General features: G+C 33.3%; 1 long non-coding RNA gene across 1 annotated transcript; it reads left to right on the top strand.

Moving 5' to 3' along the window:
• Window positions 1-6,558, top strand: LOC129570680 (uncharacterized). Its single transcript, XR_008688155.1, has 3 exons — window positions 1-5,535; window positions 5,649-5,804; window positions 5,960-6,558. It is a non-coding gene; the product is annotated as an uncharacterized LOC129570680 (long non-coding RNA).
• The last annotated feature ends 2,011 nt before the right edge of the window (window positions 6,559-8,569 follow it).

Below are 8,569 nucleotides of genomic sequence, written 5' to 3'. Positions count from 1 at the left end.
TTGCCTGTTAGCAGAACCTGTTCTACAGCACAACTAACGATCGGCGTATTGTAGCACTTTATTGTGCTTATTTAATAAATACTGCATTGGTTGTATGATGATAACCGATGGATAGAGTCCAATCGGTTCGTTACTTTTTATTTATTCAATGTTCAAATGAAGACTGTTGGTAAGTGACCGATCGTCACATGCAAGTGAGATCGGTCGCTCAATGGTTTTGATTAGTTTGCATTATTATTCGGTAACTTTTGCAATAGCTTATATTTGTATTGCCCTCTAGTGGGCCATAGCCATCACAATGAAACTGTTTGTCCCGGTTGAGCATTTGATTGATGTTGAAAATCTGATTGAAATAGTGCTCTTTGTCTGCTTTGATTCGTTATGATTCGTTTGATTTTTAGCATTTTGAATCGATCCTCTACGAAAATGTTTGATTACAAAAATGAGTTGAATATTAGTCAAAAAACGGTGGATCTTTAAAGAAAATTGGCTTTTGAATGAGGATAGTGAATTTATTTCATTTTTTGTTCAAAGAGCAATCTATAGAGCATATACTCTTATAATAATGATATAAATCTGTACATGTAAAATTTTACTTTCGCTTTATTTTTAAAAGAGGAAATTCCAATGATTAAAAACTAAAAATTTTACTTTCGTGTCAAAAAAAAATTCAAAATGATTGCGAACATTAACAGCGGTGTAATATTCTCCGTCCTGCCGATGAATGCGATCTTCATAGCAATCAGTTCTTACAATGGGGGTGTTGTTGGGTAGCAAAATGGAATTGTGGGTCCGTCATTATTAGGAAATTGATCTTGAAGCCAACGATAATGTTTTTTTAAGTCTGTGTAACCCATATATGGTTTGAATTTATGACTCAATAGTCCGACTGCCACCTGATTGCCTTCTCAATTTGTATGGATGAGCGGGCTTCCTATGAATATGAATGATTGAAATGTGAAAAATATCAACTTGAAGTTCAGGATTGCGAAAATAACACCACACATACCGGAGTCCCCCGACTCAGATGTGCCCACCGTATTTTGAAATTGTACACGAACTATGTCTCCTGCACTGGCAAGGACATTGAACGGGCCGTCTTTACTTCTACAGGACCAAAGGAAGCTCTCTTATACTTTCTGTTCGTCTGGCAAGCGTTATTACACATATGTCGTGATGGTACTCGCCCTTTTTAAAAGCATCATGACACTAAACGTGTGATTTGTCTATAATAAAATATTCTCCATTTGTAAGGTATATAGTTGCCTTGCTCAATTCCTTGTAGCCGCAGTGTGCGGCTGATAAAATCTAATATGAAGAAATAAATTAGCCAATGGACAATATCTTTTCTTTTATTTCCGCTGAAAATTTGACAAAATGAGGTTCCACAGAATTTTTTTAAAACTCAATTTTGTTTAATTCTTTATCAGCATTCGAACGTTAGATGCAATTTTCAATTTCCGTGGACCAATTTCAACAAATTTCTAGAATTTCATTTCATTTATTTTAGAAAATCAAAACTGAATTTATTTTTTAAAAAAAGTTCCCTACACTTATATGTTGCTTGGAAATAAAAAAAACCGGAACATTCTACATTGAAACTAAAGAATCCTTCGTCTACATTTATTTTTACGTAGTATGGATAATCAGCACTATTTACGCGAGCATTTATTCTCTCGGTTTCTTTATCAAACTTCATTCCTATAAAATCTTCAATAGAACTTTTTGTCGACACTTGAGTTTGTTCCTCGTTTGATTTATTCGTTACATGCTCAGGTAAGGTTATTTCGGCTGTTAAAAATGTTACAAATGAAATTTCTCACACAAGTTTCTTTGCTCATGAGCAATTGCACTCTTCGTCGACACACAACAAAACTCACCTTTTTTTTCATTTCGTCTGTATGTAGATTGTACAACTCCTATAGCACAGAGAAATGTGAGGAGTATTACAACTTTCATGTTGAATATTTAAATAAACAAATTCGCGAACAAAAGTTACACAAATTTTCACTTTGATGATATTTTCTTTCAGAACTAACGTTGTCACTAATTGAAACACCATCAATTTCTGCTCTGCTAGCAAAGCAAACTATCCGAATATGTTTCAATTTGTACGTGCTTTTTCTTAACTTAATATTGGCATGACGTTATTCAAATGCTAGTGCACTGAATAATTCACAACAATCGACGATTCTGATATTACAACTTTGTGAACGTGACTTTTTTCTAAACTTTACAAAGTCATCTTCGATGTAAGATAGATTTGTTTGTGCACGACTATGGGTGGAATGTTTTTGTCTCGTTTAGCTGCGTTAGCTGTTTTGATTGTGTGCACATTCGATTCACGGCGATCACTTTGAGCTCGTTCATTCGCTTCAACAATCGATTGCTGTGTATTCGTTCCAGTTGCTGCACCTTTGTTGTTGTTTTTGCATACATTGACGAAATCCTGCATCCGAGGAAAGTCCGTGTTTTCGTCGTCGGCATCAAATTCGTCGCAAGACATTTGATTCGTTCTGCTTGTGCTGTTTGAATTCTCTTTCTGAATGTCCGGCACTGTTTTGTTTGCCTTCTTTCTCTTTCTCTCTGACGCTTTCGATTGATCCTTCGTTTCGTACTCGAGTAGTTTTGCAGCGATTTGCTTGAAGAAGAAAAAACACATTATATGGTTTACTTATTGCTTTATTGTCATTTGATAAAATTGTATTAACAGTGACTCCCCGTACTATCCATTAATCCATTGACAGTGGAACACCTTCTAAAATACATATGATGATGTTATAGTTAGTTTATTACTAAAGAAATAAAACATGTCATGGTCTTAGAGTATATTGTAAATTTTCTATAATCTAAAGTTATGTCAAGTGCTTGCTTTGACTTGCTACTTCTTCTTGTGTTGCACGTAACCGTTTACGCTCTCTAGCGATGAATGCTGCGCTGTCTGCATAATCGCCGTATATGCAGTCATCATCATCGATCAATAAGGAACAATTATCTAAACACGCTTCCGCGTCTTTAGACTTATTCAGATCTGCGTTCGTCACAGGGGCACTTGGTTTAATCGAAGAAACTAAATCTGATTTTATTGTGTCCAGTGGGTTAGTTGTCCAGTCATAATGTAAACGTAAGAGATTAAATGCTCGTTTTGTGGTAGCTGCAAATCCTTCTGCTCGTCTGTTGAATACTTCTAATTCTTTTGGATTGTTTTTTACGCTGTCATATGTATTTCTTAAATATTGAGCTAAGTAATTGTGTTTACTGATAATGTTTCTTTTATATCCCTTATATAATTCATCGTTTTTTGTCAATGGTCGATATTCGTATTGTCTGATTTTGTCGAATTCCTGCGTAAATGATTCGGACAGTAACTTATATTCTGCGTAATTCAACTTGTGTGACATTACTTGAATTTTTTGATAAACGATGACAAAATTCAATTCGATTTTTGACTCATTGCAGAGAGAGAAAAAAAATGTCAATAATAAAAAATATTTACGATAAAGTGTTCAAAATAATTCAGTGATTTAGATAAATTCAAAAATAAAAAAGAAATCTAAGAATTATGTCACAAACAAACGTCACAAAAATATTTGACTATCAGAAGTATTGAAAAAATCGTCAAAAATGACCGACAAAAACATCAAAACAATCGACTAAATTATAAACAAAAATTATCGCTATAGCATATATGATTGAAATGGTTTTCATCTTATGGTTTTATAGATAACGTCTGTAATTGTATTTTTTGTTGCGTATAAATGGTTTATATATGCAGTGCTACTTCCGAAATTATATGATGTTAAATCGGAAATAAGGTTCCAACCATCAGCTCAGCCATTTGATGCATACCGGATCAGTAGTATAGATATATGGTTGGACGAAATGTACATTTCTATACTACTCGGATCTTCATTTATGGTTTTATAGATAACGTCTGTAATTCTATTTTTTTGTTTTTAGTTTACTATTCCCTTGGAACAAGGGACATCTTGAATCTATTTCTTTGTTCATCATTTACAAAAGATTTGTTGAACATTCTTAAAAATATTTTTTGTTCACGGATCAAAGGCTACCAGATAGGCATAGATTTGCCGGACATATGGGCTTCACCCAACCATTGAATACTAAATGCTTTGTCAATTATCAAAATTGGAATTCATTCCGATTAATTGTCATTTCCAAAGCAATAGCTTGAATATTCTCATCAATATTGAGTCTAGCCGATATTAAACCGATATTTGTAAGAGCTTAAAGATATGACGTTCAAAATACATGACGCCCATTTGAGAATACAAGTAATTCATTACAAAATCATAGTTGACTAGTTAATAGTTGCTATTGATTCAGAAAAGAACAGCAAACGATTTTGCGAGATAATCGCTGGTCGAGCTGTTTCAATCCTTCAGTTGGTAAAAAAAATCTTATTGATACAATTATCATAGACTAGCAGCCTCACCTCGATTATAGATTGATTGGGCCAAATATCATATGTTCCGAGATTCATACTTCTGAATCTAATTCAGTTGGTAAACTAGAAAATAGTTTTCAATGCTTTAAAAAACAGCAACAAAAGCTTCGCGTGCTACTCGCTGGCTGTTTTTTTCTAAACAATTTAATATTATAGAATACCTCAAGAAATAAGTCCGCTCGTGTTGCATTGGTTAGCTAATCGGTGCTTTTCATTTGAGCTTCGTAGCCTTGTGTTCACGTGTTTGATTCAATACAAAGGTAGTGGAAGAGAAATAAAAAGAAAAACTCCTGTGATCATTTTTGAATCTACGAACATTTTGGAATGACAAATAGTAATGTATATCAACTGTGTTCGAATTCACTTGAATATATAAAAATTATTGTTTGGAACTTGAAAAAAAATACCAAAAAAAAACCGAAATTATCAGGATATTACAGAGACTAGTAATTTGAACTGCAACTATGAATTAACGATATTAAATCAATAAATATTTGGCCTAAAACACAGTTTGAAAATAAGTAGTGTTCATAATCAAGATTATTAGCTAAAAATTGTCGAAGCGACTTTTTTCTTCTTCCAAATCAAAGTGATTTTGCCATACATAAACCAGAGATATAAGAACTATGTAGTAGATAAGTTGAATTTGTTAACTATATCAGATAAGACACCAACGCCCGTTGCAGCATATTTATGTCATGGTCCGCCACAAACACATGGGACCACACCAAAAATAGAAAAAGTACCATCGATCAATTTTGTGAAGAGCCAAAAGAAAATTTATGAAAATGTTTGAAGGAATGAGTTATGCCACCAATTCAGTTTAAAATCAGTCGATGAAAAGCGGCTGAAGAGCATTGCTAATCGAAATGCATGTATTCATCATCGAAATGAACAAACTCATTGCGCCATTGGTCACATATAACCATCGTTGATTGCGAGGCTCAGAAGGAGACCGCGCTTGTTAAATGCCGAAAATTCATCAAAAACCCGTTGAATCTACGACGAAAGATGAAAAAGCAAAAAAATGAAACGGATTCCTTGGGCTGGACTTCAATATAAATTCGGTAAGTAGCCAATCAATTGCCATTGCATGATACTTTTTCATCATTCGAATGATTCATTCCAAAGTATAAGATTTCGTAAAACATCCCAAATGAATTTTATTTTTCGTTTACAGATCACATTGCCTTCATCGTGCTCACACGTGTGGTGGAACGACTCAGGTGTGGATCGAAAGTCAGATACGCGTCATCGCATTTGTGTCTTCAAAGTCAAACATATTGGATCAATAGCCAAGCTTAGCAGCCCTGATCTTTGAATGAATTCAGCTCGGGTAAATAAGATTTTTATTTAAAATCCATTTTTCTTTATTACGATTTTTGATTTGTTTTCATTTTTGATACAAGCATTCTTGTGTTATAAGTGATTTATTAAGGAATTGAATTGATTCCAACCGATTAATTTCAATCAATTTCATTTCAATTTCAGATCAACTAATAACCAAGAGAGGAATAAGAGCAACCGACGACCACAATTCACCATATCAATCACGAAAAGAAAGGTGAATGATTGAATGAACTTCAAAATCGTTGACAGCTGATCTTTGTGCTTGCTTCGAATAAGGCTCTCCTACATTCTGTAATACATTGAATAGACATTTTTGCATCAAACAATTATCGAACCGATCAATACGAGAATAATATTTTGCGAGTTGATTGTAGATATAGAAATAGATTGGCTTATATCTTGAATACCAAACTTCAAATAATTGAGGAAAATCCAGTGTTCATTAATTCAATTTCATTTAATTTATTATTTTTTTGAAGCAGTACTTTCAAATAAACAACTCAAGTTGCAAACAATAATCGGATTTGAAAATATAAAGCACTCTAATTAAGCAAAATGAAATACGCTATTTGCTATGCACAAAAATGTCGACATTTTCAAATGTCGATCAGAAACATGTTTAAGATCTGAGTATGTTACAGAACAAGAGTTAAGTAGAGTTAAGTAGAGTTCAACACTTGTAACATTGGTCTGAAAATAAAACTCATGAAATCAAAGGATAATTATGAATAGAATTATAATTCTAACGATTCTTCATTTTTTTTGTTAAGCAATTCTTGGATTTTGCTGCTGTATAGCGATCAAAATAACTTATCTATGATCTGAACAAATTGGTGTTAAAGAAGTTCACCATACAAAGCGAGTAAACTGAATACTCTCCAGTTATTTTCAGGTAAATTATTCATTTCCGAACATTTATTGAAGGAACTTCCAAAAAAACACCTTTTTGTCACTTGGAAAGCACTATGTATTGTATGCTTACATGTAAGTCGAATCTAACATTGAATGAATATTGAACTGCTTTGAAAGATGAGAACAGAGCACAATTTAAAAGGTAAATATGTCTCAAGGGTAATGTGCAAAATATGATGAGAACGATTGCTATTGGAAGGGTAGTGGCTTTTTTGTGTAACTCGCCAACATAACAAAATATTGATTCATCAAAATAACGCATCAAATTCTTAATTCCTGTTACAAATAAAAAAAAGAATAATTTGCCATAGATTTGGACAGTAACAGCAATGAAATAAATTCGCTTGAACTGATTTCGCTCGAAAAGGTCGCTCATTCCCGAATAACCATCATATGTTTGAGCGAACAGGAAAAAGTGTTGAAAATGGCTCATTTTTATGACAAAAATATACAATAAACACATGCACACACTATCGATCGACACCATACATGGAATATTTCAAATACAGATTTTTAAACGGGAAATCCGATCATCTTTTGATTCCAGAAATGAAATTTTCCACTCCCAAACTCGGTAAGTATACGTATACTGAAGTGTGGAATGAGAAACCAAATGTACTGTTATCACACAAATATTGTGCAAATATTCGTTATCTATTTTTAAATTTACAAATTTCACCTTCACACTGCAATGTCAAGAGCATTTCATGAGAGAACGGTTTCAAGAGCGTTTTTGTTCATGATTGTCATCATTTATCTGTGGATTTAAATGAACATTTCTTTAATTTGTAGTTCAGAGTTTGATTTTTAGGTTTTCAGGATCTTCTGATGTTTTTCTGATTTGATCAGCTATCAGTTACACTTAACTTGATGGGCCAACCAATATTGCCTTTGTATGCCAACCAATCATGAGACAAATCGACAAACATCAGTTTTTTTTATCCAGAAAATGCTATTTAAAAACAGATTTCGATCATGCGAATAACGAAGCAAATGGATAAAATTTAATTTGAAACAATTCTATACATTTTTGTGCCACAGCTGAAGGAAATATGTGATAATGGCCAGAGAAAAAAAAAAACTTTCATTGTGTAAGTATTTGCTGCTTTGTACCAATTCAGGCTTATCACATTGCATGGATTAAATAAAGGTTATAGCGAAGTAGATTAAAATGTGTGTTTCCTTTTACTTTCTTATATAACCAGAGTCTTCTATTTTTAACTCACCGATACCCATACACGTTCGTTTGTGTGATACAGCACATCTGTACTCTGTCGCTTGTGCGTACGCTGTGCATCTCTGTGTTGTGAAACCGATTAATCTCTAGGGACCTCTGTATAGCATTCATATAGAAAGCCAAAAATCACGAAATACCGGCAAAAACAGACAAAACCAGCAAAAAGAACGAATAGAAGCAAACCGTCAAAATGACGTCATTTGTTTGCGCATTCAAATTTAGACCGTGGCATACTAATTATAAATTGGCATAGCAATTGAAGAACATCGTATGAAAGAGAAAAGAAACATTGTGAATGTGAATGAGGTCAGCGAAGAATATATTTTTCATCGGATCAGCTTCAAAGTAGTCGTTGTTTCGATTGGAGAGTCAGTTTTAAGCGAGCAGTCGAATAAATAACATCAAGAAGGAGAGCTGTTGGATATTTAGCAGAAAATTGAAATTTTTCTTCATTTTTCTTTTTTATGGATCCTATTTTGAAGAAATTTGGAGCAAAATTTTGATTTTCTAGTGTATTTAAATCATTTGCATTGAAAACAATATCAGCGATCAACACACAGGGAAGAATGGTTGAGATTTTTTTTGTACAATTGATTTTTTTT

This window comes from Sitodiplosis mosellana, unplaced genomic scaffold, assembly GCF_009176505.1.
Source record: "Sitodiplosis mosellana isolate CC-2019 unplaced genomic scaffold, AAFC_SMos_1.0 Smas_scaffold_64, whole genome shotgun sequence".
Lineage (NCBI taxonomy): Eukaryota > Metazoa > Arthropoda > Insecta > Diptera > Cecidomyiidae > Sitodiplosis > Sitodiplosis mosellana.
Note: the sequence above shows the minus strand (reverse complement) of the source record. Positions and strands in the feature narration are given on the sequence as shown.